Below are 20,320 nucleotides of genomic sequence, written 5' to 3' on the forward strand. Positions count from 1 at the left end.
TCACGCAAAGCATTAAATGCAACCCAATGGTCATCTTCTCTCAACGCCTATATATAGAAGTTCTGATCAGAAGCAGCGTAGAGAACACTCTTGCAAAATACTGAAACACTGTCAAAATCAGAGCTCACGAACTTCATCTTCAACCTCACAAACTCTTGTAATATTTAGTGAGTGTTAAGCTTAGAACTCAAGAGAAATATCACAGTTGTGATTACAACTTTATTAGAAGCAATCTAAACTCTTGTAATCTTTATTTTACATTGTTTGTAAAAGATTCCTAGAGTGATCAAGTTGTGATCTGTAGACTCTAGAAGACTTATAAGGTTTCTAAGTGAAGAATTCCTAGAGTGATCAAGTTGTGATCTGTATACTCTAGAAGACTTAGAAGTTTTTTAAGTGGATAACCATTTTAATCAGTTGGATCAGTGGATAAAATCCTCAGTTGAGGTAAATCACTCTAAGAGGGTGGACTGGAGTAGTTTCGTTAACAACAAACCAGGATAAAAATAATTGTGTTAATTGTTTTTATCTTATAAGTTTTTGAAGTCACACTTATTCAAACCCCCCATTTCTAAGTGTTTTTCTATCCTTCAATTGGCATCAGAGCGCCGGTTCTAGGTGCAAGCACTTAACCGTGTTAGATAAAATATTCAGGGAGAAAAACACAAAGTCAATATGGCTGAAACAACTTCATCTACTCCTACACCTGAACAAAACAACAATGGTAATGGAAGCAATAGTTTCAATGGCCATAATAGACCACCAGTTTTTGATGGTGAAAACTTTGAGTACTGGAAAGATAGACTCGAAAGTTACTTTCTTTGTCAAGATGGTGACTTATGAGATCTAGTGCTAGACGGTTACACACATCCTGTTAATGCTCAAGGTGTCAAGGTATCAAGACAAGCCATGAGTGATGTTCAGAAGAAATACATCAAGAATCATCATAAGTCTAGAACAATATTGCTAAATGCTATCTCTCATGCTGAATATGAGAAGATAACAAACAGAGAAACTGCTCATGATATTTTTGAATCCTTAAAGATGACTCATGAGGGTAATGCTCAAGTTAAGGAGACAAAGGCCTTAGCATTAATCCAGAAGTATGAAGCTTTCAAGATGGAGGAAGATGAAAACTTTGAAGCAATGTTCTCAAGATTCCAGACTCTGACTGCTGGATTAAGAGTGCTAGATAAAGGCTACACCAAGGTTGATCATGTCAAGAAGATCATCAGAAGCTTGCTCCAGAAGATGGGGCCCAATGGTGACTGCATTCAAGATTGCTAAGAACTTGAATGAAGTGTCTCTAGAAGAGCTGATCAGCGCCCTGAGGAGTTATGAAATAAAGCTGGATGCAAATGAACCTCAGAAGAAAGGTAAGTCAATTGCATTTAAATGAAATAATAAAAAATGCACTAACGCTTTTCAGGCTGAAGAAGAAGATTCTGAAGAGTCAGAATCAAAAGAAGAAGAAGATGAACTCTCTATGATCTCCAAAAGAGTAAATCAACTCTGGAAGAGCAAGCAAAGAAAGTTCAAGAACTTCAAAAGGCCTGAAAGAGGAGAATCTTCTGGACACAGAAGATCTGACAAGAAGAAAGTAACATGCTATGAATGCAAGGAACCTGGACATTACAAGAATGAGTGTCCAAAGCTTCAGAGGGAAAAGCCCAAGAAAAAGTTTGAAAAGAAGAAAGGCCTTATGGCTACGTGGGATGACTCAGATTCTTCTGATCAAGAGTCAGACTCTGAAGATGAGCAGGCAAACATAGCGCTGATGGTCACTGTTGATGATGAATCAGAATCTACATCAGAATCAGACTCTGAAGAGGTATTTTCTGAACTTTCTAGAGATGAGCTAGTTTCCAGCTTAACTGAAATTCTGGAAATCAAGGCTAAACTTAGTATCAAATACAAATAGCTGAGAAAGCTCTTTGCATCTGAAACTAAGAAGCTTGAAATAGAAAATGTTGAACTTAAAGAAAAAGTTTTAAAACTATCTAAAGATGCTGAGTCATCTTCTAGTTCAGAAAAGTCTATTCCAAGTGTGAACAATATTCTTAAGGAATATGACTTGAGTTTCAGGAAGTTTCTATCTAGAGGTATTGGCAGAAGTCAACTTGCCTCTATGATATATGGAGTTAGTGGAAACAAGAGAATTGGCATAGGCTATGAGGGTGAAACCCCTGAAGGATAGAAAAACACTTAGAAAGGGGGGTTTGAATAACTGTAGTTTCAAAAACTCGTAAGATAAAAATAATTTGCACAAGTATTTTTATCCTGGTTCGTTGTTAACTAAACTACTCCAGTCCACCCTATACAAGGTGATTTACCTCAACTGAGGATTTAATCCACTAATCACACGAGATTACAATGGTTTTCCACTTAGACAACTTCTAAGTCTTCTAGAGTCTTCTGATCACAACTTGATCACTCTAGGAACAACTGCTTAGAGACCTTCTAAGACTTCTCTAGAGTATACTGGTCACAACCCGATCACTCTAGTCCTTTACAATTTAATGTAAACAAATTCTAAGAGTATTACAATTGCTTCTTAAAAGCGATAATCACAAACTGTGATATTTCTCTTACAGATTTAAGCTTAGACTCACTAAAGTATTACAACAGTAATGTAGTGAGGTTGAAGATGAAGTTTGATAGCTTTTGAAGTGAACAGCAAGATAGTATCAGAGATAGTTCAGAATTCGTTCAAAGTGCGTCCAAAATTCATAACCTTGCTTCTCATCAGAACTTCATATTTATAGGCGTTTTGAGAAGATGACCGTTGGGAGCATTTAATGCTTTGCGTATTCCGTACAGCATTGCATTTAATGTTTCACTCTTTTGTCAACTACCTCGAGCCTTGCGTTTGCTGTGACTACTGACGTTGCAGTTAATAGCTTCTAACGTTCCTTTTGTCAGTCAGCGTAGCTTGCCATCTAGTACTTGATTCTGATTTGTTCTTTGTAAATACTACGTTGAATATCATCAGAGTACAAACAGTTTGGTGCAGAGCATCTTCTGATCTTCTGATCTTGATATGCTTCTGAGCGTGATTCCATGACTTCAGTGCTTCTGCTTCTGAACTCAAGTTCTTCTGATGCTTCTAATAGACCATGTTCTGATTCTGCTTGACCATCTTCTGATGTCTTGCCAGACCATGTGCTGAAGTTGCATACTGAACCTTCTGAGTCAAAGCTTCTTAGCGCTGATTTGTGCATACTCTTTATATATTTCCTGAAAAGGAAATTGCATAGGATTAGAGTACCACATTATCTTGAGCAAAATTCATATACATTGTTATCATCAAAACTAAGATTATTGATCAGAACAATTCTTGTTCTAACAATCTCCCCCTTTTTGATGATGACAAAAACATATATAAATGATATTAATTTGCAATCAGAATAACAGACGGCAAAAGACAATTACACGGTTATAGCATAAGCATATAAACATAATGTGAATGTGTCTCCCCCTGAGATTAACAATCTCCCCCTGAAATTAATACTAGAAGAATTTTATAAATAAAAGACTTCCCTGAGTATTTCAGTAGAGACAATCACATATGCTTGAACTTCAGAACATTCACTGCTTCTGATTTCTGCTTCCATAGGACAGCTTCAGAACATTGAATTTCTATAGATCCTCAGAACATTCACAGCTTCTGATTCCTGCTTCCATCGGACAGCTTCAGAACTTGAATTTCTTTGATCCTCGGAACATTCACAGCTTCTGATTCTTGCTTCCATCGGACAGCTTCAGAACTTGAATTTCTTTGATCCTCGGAACATTCACAGCTTCTGATTCTTGCTTCCAGCGGACAGCTTCAGAACTTGAATTTCTTTGATCCTCGGAACATTCACAACTTCTGATTCTTGCTTCCAGCGGACAGCTTCAGAGCTTGAATTTCTTCTTAAATTAATCCATGCTAGATTGTATCAGAACATTGTTGAATGTACTTGAGCATCATCAGAGCATCTTCTACATTCTGAAATGTTACAGAACAAACTCCACAACAAAATTTGTAGCATGAATAAATCATAACTTATCACACACATATATATATATATATATATATATATATATATATATATATATATATATATATATATATATATATATATATATATATATATATATATATATATATATATATTTCAGAACATACACAATGCATCAGATTATATATGATAAGATATAGGATTATCAGAACATGTTAAGGACATAAAATAAGTTAATGCATATTCTATCAGAATATCATCACACTTCTTTCTTCCTGCTTCTGATTCTGAAGCTTCATAGCACTCAGCTTGCTTCAGTTTCCATGAGCATATTCTTTTTACAGAATTTGCGATTCCTCATGATTTTGCTTCTAATGTTGAGCTTTCAATCCTGCAAAACAACTTAGAAACATATGAAGCTTGCAGCTTCTGTTAGTAATGTGGGGGCTTTCTTCCCAGCAACTGCTAATATAAATCAAATCATTTATCACTATTTCTCCCCCTTTTTGTCATAACATCAAAAAGAATGTAAAAGATTCAGATGTAACCACAGGACAAATGGAAAGAGAACCAAATAGTCATTGATAAAATAAGCAGAAGTACAAGAGTTATGCAGAAAAAGCTTTTCATTGATTAAACCAACAGAATTACAAAAGATGTATGTTGAATACACAAGTGCAATAAGCAAAGAAAACTACAAGGACGCAAGGACTACAACCCTAGCCTAGTCATAAGCCTGTCCAGACTATAACCTCCACTGTAGGAGAGATGCATGAATTCAAGGAGGAAGTGAGAGACAGTTCACAGAAAGAGAGCTAATGTCGCAAACGGGGCTTTCTCTTAACATAGAAGTCAAGAACATGATCCTTAACTTCATCCAGTATCTCAAGAAAGTCTTCTTCCTTTGGATAAATGTTGATAACAGCATCACAGAAGAGATCTGACTTGAGACTTCTTGGAATCTTGAGAGATCTGTCTTGAAATCAAAGTCAGCGATCCCCGATATTTGGGGAAGGAAACGTTTTAGGGAAGGGAAACATTTGACAAGATATAAAACGAAAAAGAAAGTAAAGGAAATGATGAATGGATTTTAATGTTACGTGACAAGAGGAGAGAGAAACTATGACAAATGAAGTGATAGAACAGTTACCTAGGAAAGGCGCCTCCTCAACTGTACGCATGCTTGTCCAAATAGGGTAGACACGTGTTACCATCTGGAAAGCTAGATACAGCTGTATTTACTTTAAAAGATATTCTGAATCAACTTTAGACAATGAAACGTTAGTAATAAACGTGTCACTACTTCTAATTGATTTAAGATCAGAACTTCTTATAAAACATTAATCCAATCTCATTTCAGAAGATAGCCATACATAAGATTTTCTCATCTTCTCATTCTGGGCATAAATCCATACTGATATACTTTAGAATGAACTTAAACCTATCTTCAGCCAGGGGTTTTGTAAAGATATCAGCCCACTGATGGTCTGTATCCACAAAGTTTAAAGATAAAACACCCTTCTGAACATAGTCCCTTATGAAATGATGTTTAATCTCAATGTGTTTAGCTTTTGAATGTAAGATAGGATTCTTAGATAAACATATAGCAGAAGTATTATCACAGAAGACAGGAATGTTATTCTCAAATATTTGATAATCTTCTAACTGACTTTTCATCCAGAGCATTTGTGTGCTACAACCAGCAGCAGCAACATATTCTGCTTCTGTTGTTGAAAGAGCAATGGTTGCTTGCTTCTTGCTGTACCAGGAGATTAGGTGACTTCCAAGAAATTGACAACTTCCAGAAGTACTCTTCCTTTCAATTCTATCTCCAGCATAGTCAGCATCACAGAATCCTACTAAGTTGTATTCTTCAGATAATCTGTAGACTAAACCAACATTAGTAGTACCTTTCAAATACCTTAGAATTCTCTTAACAGTAGTTAAGTGAGATTCTCTAGGATCTGATTGGAATATAGCACACAAACAAACACTGAACAGAATGTCAGGTCTAGAAGCAGTTAAATATAGAAGAGATCCAATCATACCTCTGTACAACTTCTGATCTACCTTCTTACTTACCTCATCCTTACCTAGTATGCATGTTGGATGCATAGGAGTTTTGGCTTCTTTGCAGTCAGAAAGATTAAACTTCTTCAGAAGTTCTTTCACATACTTGGTTTGATGAACATACGTTCCTTCTGATGTTTGATTGATTTGAATCCCAAGGAAATACTTGAGTTCACCCATCATGCTCATCTCAAACTCAGCCTGCATAGACTCAGCAAACTCCTTTCCAAGTGTAGCATTAGATGTTCCAAAGATAATATCATCAACATATATTTGACAAATTAAAATATCCTTTTTAAATGTTTTACAGAAGAGAGTAGTGTCCACTTTTCCTCTAGTGAAACCATTTTCCAGAAGGAAAGAACTCAAACGTTCATACCAAGCTCTAGGAGCTTGTTTCAATCCGTATAATGATTTCTTTAATTTAAAAACATGATTTGGAGACATGGAGTCTTCAAAACCAAGAGGTTGATGGACATAAACTTCTTCATCTATGTAACCATTTAAGAAGGCACTCTTAACATCCATCTGATAAAGAGTGATGTTGTGTTGAGTGGCAAAAGAAATTAATAGACGAATAGATTCTAACCTGGCCACTGGTGCAAAGGTTTCTGTATAGTCAATCCCTTCTTGCTGACTATAACCCTGAGCCACCAGTCTGGCTTTGTTTCTTACCACTTCACCTTTCTCACTCAGCTTGTTTCTGAAAACCCATTTTGTTCCTATAATATTGAATCCTTTAGGTCTTGGAACAAGATCCCAAACATCATTCCTTGTAAACTGATTTAACTCTTCTTGCATGGCAATTATCCAGTCTGTATCTTCTAGAGCTTGATCAACAGAAGTTGGCTCGATCAGAGAAACCAGACCTAATTGACACTCAGCATTGTTCTTGAGGAATGCTCTTGTTCTGATAGGATCATCTTTCTTTCCAATAATGACATCTTCTGAGTGAGCAGATGTGAGTCTAGATGATCTTCTGATAGTTGGTTCTTCAGAAATTCTTAGATTTTCCAAGGATGCAGCAACTTGATCTTCTGATTCTTTGCTGCTTTGGTTTTCAGCTTCTGAAACATTTCTTCTTGGTTCTTCAACTTCTGAGATATCAATATCAATATCTGCAAAATTTTCAAACTGCTTTGGCTTTTCAAGACCAAGCTTATCATCAAACCTGATATTGATTGATTCTTCTACAACTAATGTTTCAGTATTGTATACTCTGTAGCCTTTAGAGCGTTCAGAATATCCAAGAAGGAAACACTTTTGTGCCTTAGAATCAAACTTACCAAGATGATCTTTAGTGTTCAGAATAAAACAAACACATCCAAAAGGATGAAAATATGAAATGTTGGGCTTTCTGTTCTTCCACAATTCATAAGGAGTCTTATTTAGAATAGGTCTTATAGAGATTCTATTCTGAATATAACATGCAGTGTTTATTGCTTCTGCCCAGAAGTGCTTAGCCATATTGGTTTCGTTGATCATGGTTCTGGCCATTTCTTGTAGAGTCCTATTCTTTCGTTCTACAACTCCATTTTGTTGTGGAGTTCTAGGACAAGAGAAATCATGGGCAATACCATTTTCTTTGAAGAACTCCTCAAAGAATTTGTTCTCAAATTCACCACCATGATCACTTCTGACCTTTATGATTTTACATTCCTTCTCAGTTTGGGTCTGAGTGCAGAACTCAAAGAACACTGAATGAGACTCATCCTTGTGTTTCAAGAACTTTACCCATGTCCAGCGGCTATAATCATCAACGATGACTAATCCATATTTCTTCCCTTTGACAGATGCTGTTTTGACTGGGCCAAACAGATCAATGTGCAAAAGTTCTAACGGCCTTGAGGAAGAGACAACATTCTTAGACTTGAATGCAGGTTTGGAGAACTTGCCCTTCTGACATGCTTCACAAAGAGCATCTGATTTGTATTTCAGATTAGGGAGTCCTCTGACAAGATTTAGTTTGTTAATCTGAGAAATCTTTCTCAAACTAGCATGACCTAATCTTCTGTGCCAGACCCATTGCTCTTCAGAAACAGACATAAGACAAGTCACCTTCTAATTCTTAAGATCCTGAAGATCTGTCTTATAAATGTTGTTCTTTCTCTTGCCTGTAAATAGGATTGAGCCATCCTTCTGACTTACAGCCTTGCAAGACTTTTGATTAAAGATTATGTCATAACCATTGTCACTTAATTGACTTATGGACAATAAGTTATGAGCTAATCCATCTACTAGAAGAACATTAGAAATAAAAGGAGAGTTACCAGACTTTATAGTTCCTGAGCCAATAATTTTGCCCTTCTGATCTCCTCCAAACTTCACTTCTCCAGCAGATTTAAGCACCAGGTCTTGGAACATAGACCTTCTTCCTGTCATGTGTCGCGAGCATCCAGAGTCCAGGTACCATGACATGTTGTGCTTTTCCTTCTTTGCAGCCAAGGATATCTGCAATAGGAATAATCTTTTCCTTAGGTACCCACATCTTCTTGGGTCCTTTCTTGTTAGTTTTCCTCAAGTTCTGATTGAACTTGGGTTTAGCATTATATGAAATAAGAGGAACAGAATGATAGTTTATGTTCTGAGTTCCATGATATTTCTTAGGTTTTGTCACATGCTTCTTGGTGTGTGTTATGTGAAAGCTTTGAGCATGTGATGTGTGCCTAATATCATGGGAGTGGCCAAAATTAAATTGGTTATATAGAGGCTTGTATGATATTTTCATATCATCCACAGATTCAAGCTTGTATGGGATTTCACCCTCATAACCAATGCCAGCTCTTTTGTTTCCTGACGCAACATATATCATAGAAGCAAGTTGACTTCTACCAATACTTCTAGATAAAAACTTTCTGAAACTTAAGTCATATTCTTTCAGAATATTGTTCAGACTTGGAGTAGATTTTTCAGAGACAGAAGGAGATCCAGTATTTTTGGATAAATTTAAAACTTTTTCCTTCAGTTCAGAATTCTCCACTTCAAGCTTCTTAGTTTCAAATTCAAATAGTTTTTTCAGCTTCTTGTATTTGATACTAATCTGAGACTTGAGTTCCAGAAGTTCTGTTAGACTGGAAACTAACTCTTCTCTAGATAGTTCAGAAAATACCTCTTCAGAATCTGATTCTGATGTAGATTCTGATCCGTCATCCATTGTGGCCATTAGTGCCAGATTTGCCTGCTCATCTTCAGAGTCTGATTCTGATTCTGAATCATCCCATGTTGCCATAAGACCTTTTTTCTTATGAAATTTCTTCTTGGGATTTTCCTTCTGAAGTTTTGGGCACTCACTTTTGAAGTGTCCTGGCTCATTGCATTCATAGCACACGAACTTTTTCTTGTCATTTCTTCTGCCTCCAGAAGATTCTCCTCTTTCAGGCTTCTTTGAGCTTTTGAAGCTCCTGAACCTCCTTTGCTTGCTTTTCCAGAGTTGATTGACTCTTCTGGAAATCATGGACAGTTCATCTTCTTCTTCTTCTTCTGATTCTGATTCTTCAGAATCTTCTTCTTCAGCCTGAAAAGCGTTAGTGCATTTTTTAAAATTAGATTTTATGCAATAGACTTTCCTTTCTTCTGAGGTTCATTTGCGTCAAGTTCAATCTCATGACTCCTCAGGGCACTGATCAGCTCTTCCAAAGAAACTTCATTCAGATTCTTCGCAATCTTGAATGCAGTCACCATTGGGCCCCATCTTCTGGGCAAGCTTCTGATGATCTTATTTACATGATCAGCCTTGGTGTAGCCTTTATCCAAAACTCTCAATCCAGCAGTTAGAGTTTGAAATCTTGAGAACATCTTCTCAATATCTTCATCATCCTCCATCTTGAAGGCTTCATATTTCTGGATTAGAGCAAGAGCTTTAGTCTCCTTGGCTTGAGCATTTCCCTCATGGGTCATTTTCAATGACTCATATATATCATGGGCAGTTTCCCTGTTAGATATCTTCTCATACTCAGCATGAGAGATAGCATTCAGCAAAACAGTCCTACATTTATGATGATTCTTGAAAAGCTTCTTCTGATCATCATCCATTTCTTGCCTTGTAAGCTTTACGCCACTGGCTTTCACTGGATGTTTGTAACCATCCATCAGAAGATCCCATAATTCACCATCTAGACCAAGAAAGTAACTTTCCAGTTTATCTTTCCAGTATTCAAAGTTTTCACCATCAAATACTGGTGGTCTAGTATAACCATTGTTACCATTATATTGCTCAGCAGAGCCAGATGTAGATGCAGATGTATTTGTTGGAATTTCACCAGCCATCTTTTACTGAAGCGTTTTTCTCTTCCTGAATCTTTTCTAAACACGGTTAAGTGCCTGCACCTTAGAACCGGCGCTCTGATGCCAATTGAAGGATAGAAAAACACTTAGAAAGGGGGGGTTTGAATAAGTGTAGTTTCAAAAACTCGTAAGATAAAAATAATATGCACAAGTATTTTTATCCTGGTTCGTTGTTAACTAAACTACTCCAGTCCATCCTATACAAGGTGATTTACCTCAACTGAGGATTTAATCCACTAATCACACGAGATTACAATGGTTTTCCACTTAGACAACTTCTAAGTCTTCTAGAGTCTTCTGATCACAACTTGATCACTCTAGGAACAACTGCTTAGAGACCTTCTAAGACTTCTCTAGAGTATACTGATCACAACCCGATCACTCTAGTCCTTTACAATTTAATGTAAACAAATTCTAAGAGTATTACAATTGCTTCTTAAAAGCGATAATCACAAACTGTGATATTTCTCTTACAAATTTAAGCTTAGACTCACTAAAGTATTACAACAATAATGTAGTGAGGTTGAAGATGAAGTTTGATAGCTTTTGAAGTGAACAGCAAGATAGTATCAGAGAAAGTTCAGAATTCGTTCAAAGTGCGTCCAAAATTCATAACCTTGCTTCTCATCAGAACTTCATATTTATAGGCGTTTTGAGAAGATGACCGTTGGGAGCATTTAATGCTTTGCGTATTCCGTACAGCATTGCATTTAATGTTTCACTCTTTTGTCAACTACCTCGAGCCTTGCGTTTGCTGTGACTACTGACGTTGCAGTTAATAGCTTCTAACGTTCCTTTTGTCAGCCAGCGTAGCTTGCCATCTAGTACTTGATTCTGATTTGTTCTTTGTAAATACTACGTTGAATATCATCAGAGTACAAACAGCTTGGTGCAGAGCATCTTCTGATCTTCTGATCTTGATATGCTTCTGAGCGTGATTCCATGACTTCAGTGCTTCTGCTTCTGAACTCAAGTTCTTCTGATGCTTCTAATAGACCATGTTCTGATTCTGCTTGACCATCTTCTGATGTCTTGCCAGACCATGTGCTGAAGTTGCATACTGAACCTTCTGAGTCAAAGCTTCTTAGCGCTGATTTGTGCATACTCTTTATATATTTCCTGAAAAGGAAATTGCATAGGATTAGAGTACCACATTATCTTGAGCAAAATTCATATACATTGTTATCATCAAAACTAAGATTATTGATCAGAACAATTCTTGTTCTAACAACCCCATATAAACTTGAACCGGTTGATGAGATGAAAATCACATACAAACCTCTGTATGATCAATTCAAGTTTGGACATTCTCATGATATAAAGCTCACATCTAACTCTAAGAGTTTTCATTTGACACACACCAAGAAGTATGCTGCAGACACTAAAAAATATCATGCTATTAAGAATAGGGAATATCATGATGTACTCTTGTTAATCTTCATGCTAACCCTCAGTTCAATCAGAAGTTGAGGAGAACTAACCCAAGAGGACCCAAGAAATTGTGGGTACCTAAGGAAGAGATTGTTCCTGTTGCAGATATCCTTGGCAGCCAAAAAGACAAAGGAAAACATGTCATGGTACGTGGACTCTGGGTGCTCGCGACACATGACAGGAAAAAGGTCTATGTTCCAAGACCTGGAGCTTAAATCTGCTGGAGAAGTCAAGTTTGGAGGGAACGAAAAAGGCAAAATCATTGGTTCTGGAACCATTTGTATTCGTAACTCTCCCTCTATAACTAATGTACTTTTAGTATATGGATTAGCTCATAACTTATTGTCCATAAGTCAATTAAGTGACAATGGTTCACTACAAAAAAGATGCTCTGCAGCGACGTGGATACCACGTCGCAACATGCAACATCACGTCACAACAAAAAAATAGCGACGTGGGCAAACACGTTGCAAGAGCACGAGTGGCAACTATGTAGCGACGTGGAGACCACGTCAAAAAATAGCAACGTGACTCCAACGTCGCAATAAATATACATGGGAAACAGCTCCCTGCACTACACACAGAGCAGGTGTGGCAGGTGTGGAAAAGTGTGATGTTGACCAAAGTAGCGACGTGGTTTCCACTTCGCTACATTAAATGCTTTTTTTTAAAAAAAATTTAATCACGCAGGATGTATTGGGTTTTATATAATTAATTAATTAATTTATATAATAAAATTTATATATAATAAAATTTATATAATAAAATTTATATATAATAAAATTTATATATAATAAAATTTATATAATAAAATCTATAAAATAAAATTTATATAATAAAATCTATAAAATATAATTTATATAATAAAATTTATATAATAAAATTTTATAAAATAAATTCATATAATAGACTTTATATAATAAATTCAATTAAATAAAACTAAAAATTTAAAACTAATATTTTAATGAATTAAAATGTAGAATAAGTTACATAAATATAAATTAAAAACAAATAAAATACAAAATGTTTTTAAGAGGCATCATCATCCGGAAAATAATTATCCGGATTAAAATCATCACCCACTCTGTCATCCTCTGGCTCTTGAGGAGGAACATAACTGTAATTTCCACCTCCTTGCATAAATCGTCTCATCTGCTCCTCTATCTCAGCTTGCTTCTTCAGAATGCCCTCTATCTGCCGCACATGCTGCTCCTCCATATCAGATTGCTTCTTTCGCATCATCTCCATTTGGGCCTCATTTCTGCGTCTCGCCAATTGCCTTATTAATTCAGCTTGTTCTTGTGTCAGATTTGGTTGACGCGATCCACCCTCTCCATCCTGAACTCTTTGAAACAGATTGCAGTCACCACGTCTATAGCTGGACGCCAAATTTCCACCCCCAAAAAAGCAACCATTAGGCCCTTTTTCTTTAATAACCTCACACCAAATATAGTGATCAACATCCGCGTTAAGCGGCTCCCCCTTTGCTGGCATGAATTGAGGATTATTTTCCAGAAAAATGGCAAGCAGTCTGTCATATTCTTCCTGCACACATATTCAATAAAAAAAATTTAAGTTAAATATTTACATGCATATTTAATTATACTAAATAAATAGGTACATACTATAAATTAAAATATATTTAAAAGTTGCCACGTGATTTTCACGCCTCAACTTATGATTTGCCACGTGATTTTCACGTGGCAATTTATCAATTGCCACATGAAATTCACGTCACAATTTTTTTATTAATTTAAAAAAATTAAACAACGTAAATTTCACTTACAAGATACATCCTCGTGCGCTCGTCAACAAAACCTCCCGATCTCCTTGTCCGGGTCCTCGAAATCAGCTCAGGCATCAATGGTCTTCTCCCCAACTCCTTAGCCTAAATAATATAATTAAAAATAATTAGTAAAATATAATATGAATAAAGATGTAACTTAAAAATTTTAAAATTTTTACCAATCGTCGGGCATGCTCCGCGGTGCTAATACTTCCAACTGTATTGACACAACCGCCATTTTCAGATGCCCTCATCTTCTTAAAAGTTTCTGATTTAGCCCGGAATTCTGGAGTCCTCCAATATATTACAAGCTCCTGAAAAACCTCCTCGCCTATCCAGCTAGGATGGATGCCGTGAAGCTCATAATTCTCCCTTACTCGCCGCAGCATATCAGACATTCTTTTAGAGCATCTAGTATTGAAAACTTTTTGAACCATTTTTTCACTCAACGGATCCCACACGCATTTCTCCTGCAATGTTGTATGACATTAAAATAAAATGTTAAGTAATTATAATGAGAATTTCATTTAAATAACCATAACTAAAAAAATAAATTAAATGCACAACTTAAATAAATAACAATACCTTAAACATTCTAAACCATTCATCTTTATTTTTGACATCCTCATAGCTCTTAAAAGCTGATTTATACATTTGCTGAATTATATAGTTAACAATCCTAGCGGCAGTCCGACTCGCCGCAAAACTGAAACAAAAAATGAAAATGTTAGATATAAATTTATATAAAAAATGAAAATGTATACATACTATAAAAGTTTTTAAATAGGAAACTTACTTGCTTCCTTCGGGCTGAATCCAAAATCTTCCGTCAACGACATGAATCTCATCGGGATCATCCCTTCCACGAAGATCAGTTCCATCTATCTCATTAACTGCCTCATCAACCTCACATGCTGGTACATGTGTGGGATGTGGGGTGTGCGAGCCTCCAGCCTGTGTGGGGCGTGGACTAGGAGATCGTCCAGCCTGTGTCGGACGTGGACGGGGAGATCGTCCAACCTGTGTGGGGCGTGGACTAGGAGATCGTCCAGCCTGTGTCGGACGTGTACTACTGGATCCTCCCGTCTGCTGGAAGGATGAAGTCATCTGGATGGGATATGAAAAACCGGATCCTCCAGTCTGCTGGAAGGATGAAAGCATGCCAGTATGGACGAATGGAAAGCTGGGCGAGGGCACACCAGTAGGTGTGAATGGAAAGCTAGGTCCTCCCGCCTGCTGGAAGGACGAGGGCGCACCAGTATGCTGGAAGGATGGCAGTACCGCTGAGTACTGGAAAGATGCAGGTACCCCAGACGGGAATGTGTGGGAGAAGAGTAATGGGGTAAAAGCCTGAGTACTGGCTAGAGACATAGGATCAACATGACTCTGAGGGCGGGGACACACGGCCGAGTGAGGCGCGTCACATACTACTATCCTCGGATGTTGGGACTTCTTACCACTATCTTTACTCTTAGGTGGCATTTTACCTATTTTATTATTCATCAACAAAGATAATAAATTCATTAAGATCAATATATATTCATTAACAAATAAATAGATACTCATCAACACATAAATAAATATTCATTAACACATAAATAGATATTCATTAACACATAAATAGATATTTAATAGATATTACATTCAATGTTTAGTTATTCTTCATCTTCGCTATCCACATCATTCTCTTCATCATTCTCTTCATCATTCTCTTCGTCATTCTCTTCATTATTGTCATCGGAAGCAAACTCTTCATCATTCTCTTCATTATTGTCATCGGATTCAAACTCTTCATCATTCTCTTCATCCACATTATTTTCAACCAACAATATAGATGCATCAACTTGATGTCCCTCAACAGTTGTATCAGACAAACTTGTAATGTCTCCAGCTGCAACCACTTCATTAATTTAATCAACATCATCAACTTGATAGGCAACATCTTTTACTTGATCGCCATTTTCAATATGACTTTGCGGTTTTGTTTTTATTACAACACACCATCCTCTTTTACGTGTTACAAATGAAGGATAAGGTACATAATAAACTTGCCTAACAATATTTGACATTATGAAAGGGTCATACTCTTTGTATTTCCGGTTCATTTGAATCTCAACAGTACCGTATGACTTGTCTATTTTTGTGCCTCTACTTGGATCATACCATTCACAATAAAACAAGACAACTTTATTTTCTGAATCCAAGTAATGGTATACCAACTCGTAGATATGTTTAATAACTCCATAAAAATCGTCTTCACCACCATCTATAACTCCTTTTACAAATACACCACTGTTTATGGTTTTTTTTCCCTTCGGTCCATGCCTCAGTGTGAAACTTATATCCATTCACGAAGTATGTGTGCCAATCATTTGCGCTTTGGATAGTGTGAAGGCAAGCTTCTACAACACTATGTTTTGATGAAGACAACTATCATAAGTATACATCAATAAAGGATGAGCAAAAAGATCAAATTAGTTATGGATCAAGATTGTAACTTTCATGGAGCTTAGCAAAAAGATTGATTGATCTTCATGTCATAATGGTACAAGCTAATTCATTTTACATTGATATTCCTCAGTGCTCAAAAATCATATAAACTTTCATAAATATGCATTTCCAAACTTATATATGCATGGCATAAGTTTCCATATACCAAAAACATGCATTTTCACCTTTTATGCTGAGGTAACCGGTTACCTTGGTTTCAGTAACCGGTTACTGAAACTTTTCCCACTGTTTTTTGTATGGGTAACCGATTACCCTTGTTTCAGTAATCGGTTACTGTGTTGAAAATTTCAAAAAATATGATCGTTGGAGTGGGTAACCGATTACCCTGCTTTTGGTAACCGATTACCTGCTGAAACATTGCCTTGTTTCACTTTGCTTTATGTTCAAACGTGAATATCTTTTCAAACCTTAAACATTGCATTGTTTGGTCATTTTATACTCTTTCTAAAGGGTGTAAATACCTATATAAATACCATAAACTTAAAATTTAAATCACACCTCTTTCATTACAATTTACCAACATTTTTGATCATATATTTTCATATATACAAGTGTTTCATACTTGAACTTTCATTGAAACTTTTTCTACACATTGTTAGAAAAGTTTCTCATTCATACATAAACACTTGAGCACTATTATATCATTGTAAATTGTCTTGCTTGAAAGAGAAGATCAATCTTATAGATTGATATATGTTCATCAACTTTCTACTCAAAATATATTTTGTTATTTTTTGACTTGCTATCCAAGATTGTTGGAAGTAAGGGTTGTTGATTAGTGAGAGGATTGTTCTCATAATCAAGTTGGTAAATCCAAGAGGATTGTTCTTGGTAGTTGTAACCTTGTTGTCCATATTTTTGGAAACAAGAGGTATCCTTAGGGAGGGTGTTCTCTTAAGGACTTATTGAAATCCAAGAGGATTGTTCTTGGTGGTTTTGTTAGAAGATTGTAGGAGGAGTCTTGGTATAGGCTTGTACAAAGATCTAACAATAGTAAAATCTCTTTCGTGTTTGAAAGGGGACTGGAGTACTCTCGGATTGTGAGGGGAACCAGTATATATATCGTTGTGTTCTTTACTTTTCCGTATTTTACCGCTTTCATCACTATTATCAAGAAAAGAAAAGAACTATTCAAAAACCTTCAAACACTTAACCAAAAATAAGTACAAGCATTCTCATAAAACCTCATAAATTTTCAAAGTCCTAATTCATCCCCCCTCTTAGGCGCACTCTTAAACTTACAATATGCATCAGAGCAAGTTATAGGTAACTTGTTCCTAAAGATCCAGATGGCTTCCGCAAATGCAAATCCGATTATCAAATATGGTGGTAGTTTCAACAAACCTCCATTGTTTTGTGAAGAATACTTTGACTTCTGGAAAATTCGGATGAAGGCTCACTTAGAAGCACAAGGAATAGAAATATGGGAAGCAGTCCAGAATGGTCCCTTTGTTCCTACAATTGTTGTCAACGGTGTTGAATCAACAAAGCCTAAAGATTCATGGAATGACGATGATAAGAAAAAGGTCATGTATGATAAAAAGGCAATCAATTTTCTTCAAGGTGCATTTAGCATAAAAGATTTTTTTCGCATTTCGGCATGCACAACGACAAAGGAAATATGGGATACGTTGGTGGAAACTTATGAAGGAACCATCAAAGATAAAAGATTAAGATCACAAGTGGACTTCAAGAATAAAAAGGCCTATGTTGCATGGGAAGACTTTGATACAAGTTCATCATCCAATTCGGATAGTGACGAAAGCGCAAATCTAGTATTCATAGCATCACATCATTCCGATGATGAAGACAATGAGGTTAGTAATGAATCTTATCTTTATGATATTGATGCACAAGGTGCAATAGATGAATTATTAAAAGAGTGCAAAAGTCTCTATAAAACTATTTCATCTCAAAAGAAAATAATATCATCTTTAGAAGAAAAGTTTAAAATAACTGAAGAAGAACATAAGGATGAAAAAGAGAAAATTATTAATGTTCAAAAGGAGGATGTGTCATGCAAGAATTGTGAATCACTTTCTTTCCAAATTGTTCAATTAAAGAGATTCCTTGAAAGGTATGAAAAAGGACAAATTGGGTTGGAAGGTGTCCTTAGGCAACAAAGATTCCCTAATGATAAAAGTGGTCTTGGATATGCAAAGTCTAAACCAAGTACTAGTAAAACTATCTTTGTGAAGGCAAGCGAACAATTCAACAAATTGGATAAAGCACAAAAGGTTCATCATCATCCTAAAAGGTTTCCTAAAAAGAAACCATATGTTCCTAGATATAGAAGTAATTTTGTTCCTACTTGTTTTTATTGTGGTATTGTTGGTCATACACCTAATGCTTGCTATGTTAGAAACTTTAGTGTGGCAAGTGGTCATTATGTGTGGGTTAAGAAAGGAACTAACTATGATGGACCCAAAGCACATTGGGTACCAAATCAAACTTAATTTGTTTTGTAGGTTTGCTTGAGGACCACTTAAAATCTATGTTGTTTTTTGACAAGTGGTGGTTCTAAGCATTTGATGGAAGACTTAAACTAACTTTCAAATCTAGTTATAAAGTCCAAGGGTGATTTCACATATGGAGAATACCTTAAAGGAAGAATTCTTGGCATTGTCAAAGTTGAAGCACTAATTTTCATATCAATTGAAGATGTACTTTATGTTGAAAGACTAAAGCAAAATCTTCTAAGCAAAAGTCAATTTTGTGACAAAAGCTTCAAAATAATATTCACCAAAGATGAATGTTTGATGAAGTCACTCATGAGGTAAAACTCATAGGTAAAGAATTAATTGTGTTCATATTTTATTTTCAATAATTTATCTTTTTCCCATCCTTTTTGATAATGACAAAGGGGGAGAAGATATTTGTGTGTATGTGTATGCTTGCTTGTCTCTAACATTTGCAGCCACAAAGAAGTAAAATTCTCTATAAATCAAGGGAGAGCTTTGATCAAGGGGGAGTTATCAAATTTAGGGGGAGCATTCACATAAGAACATTACACTTCATATTTCAAAGGTTGTCATCATCAAAAAGGGGGAGAATGTGAAGGCAAGCTTCTACAACACTATGTTTTGATGAAGACAACTATCATAAGTATACATCAATAAAGGATGAGCAAAAAGATCAAATTAGCTATGGATCAAGATTGTAACTTTCATGGAGCTTAGCAAAAAGATTGATTGATCTTCATGTCATAATGGTACAAGCTAATTCATTTTACATTGATATTCCTCAGTGCTCAAAAATCATATAAACTTTCATAAATATGCATTTCCAAACTTATATATGCATGACATAAGTTTCCATATACCAAAAACATGCATTTTCACCTTTTATGTTGAGGTAACCGGTTACCCTGGTTTCAGTAACCGGTTACTGAAACTTTTCCCACTGTTTTTTGTATGGGTAACCGATTACCCTTGTTTCAGTAATCGGTTACTGTGTTGAAAATTTCAAAAAATATGATCGTTGGAGTGGGTAACCGATTACCCTGCTTTTGGTAACCGATTACCTGCTGAAACATTGCCTTGTTTCACTTTGCTTTATGTTCAAACGTGAATATCTTTTCAAACCTTAAACATTGCATTGTTTGGTCATTTTATACTCTTTCTAAAGGGTGTAAATACCTATATAAATACCATAAACTTAAAATTTAAATCACACCTCTTTCATTACAATTTACCAACATTTTTGATCATATATTTTCATATATACAAGTGTTTCATACTTGAACTTTCATTGAAACTTTTTCTACACATTGTTAGAAAAGTTTCTCATTCATACATAAACACTTGAGCACTATTATATCATTGTAAATTGTCTTGCTTGAAAGAGAAGATCAATCTTATAGATTGATATATGTTCATCAACTTTCTACTCAAAATATATTTTGTTATTTTTTGACTTGCTATCCAAGATTGTTGGAAGTAAGGGTTGTTGATTAGTGAGAGGATTGTTCTCATAATCAAGTTGGTAAATCCAAGAGGATTGTTCTTGGTAGTTGTAACCTTGTTGTCCATATTTTTGGAAACAAGAGGTATCCTTAGGGAGGGTGTTCTCTTAAGGACTTATTGAAATCCAAGAGGATTGTTCTTGGTGGTTTTGTTAGAAGATTGTAGGAGGAGTCTTGGTATAGGCTTGTACAAAGATCTAACAATAGTAACATCTCTTTCGTGTTTGAAAGGGGACTGGAGTACTCTCGGATTGTGAGGGGAACCAGTAT

At 35.9% G+C, this 20,320-nt stretch overlaps 1 pseudogene; it reads right to left on the minus strand.

The window, feature by feature from the left end:
* Positions 1-5,420: 5,420 nt before the first annotated feature.
* LOC131652237 (uncharacterized) lies at positions 5,421-14,946 on the minus strand (annotated as a pseudogene).
* Positions 14,947-20,320: the final 5,374 nt, after the last annotated feature.

This window comes from Vicia villosa, linkage group LG1 (assembly GCF_029867415.1).
Source record: "Vicia villosa cultivar HV-30 ecotype Madison, WI linkage group LG1, Vvil1.0, whole genome shotgun sequence".
Classification (NCBI taxonomy): Eukaryota; Viridiplantae; Streptophyta; class Magnoliopsida; order Fabales; family Fabaceae; genus Vicia; species Vicia villosa.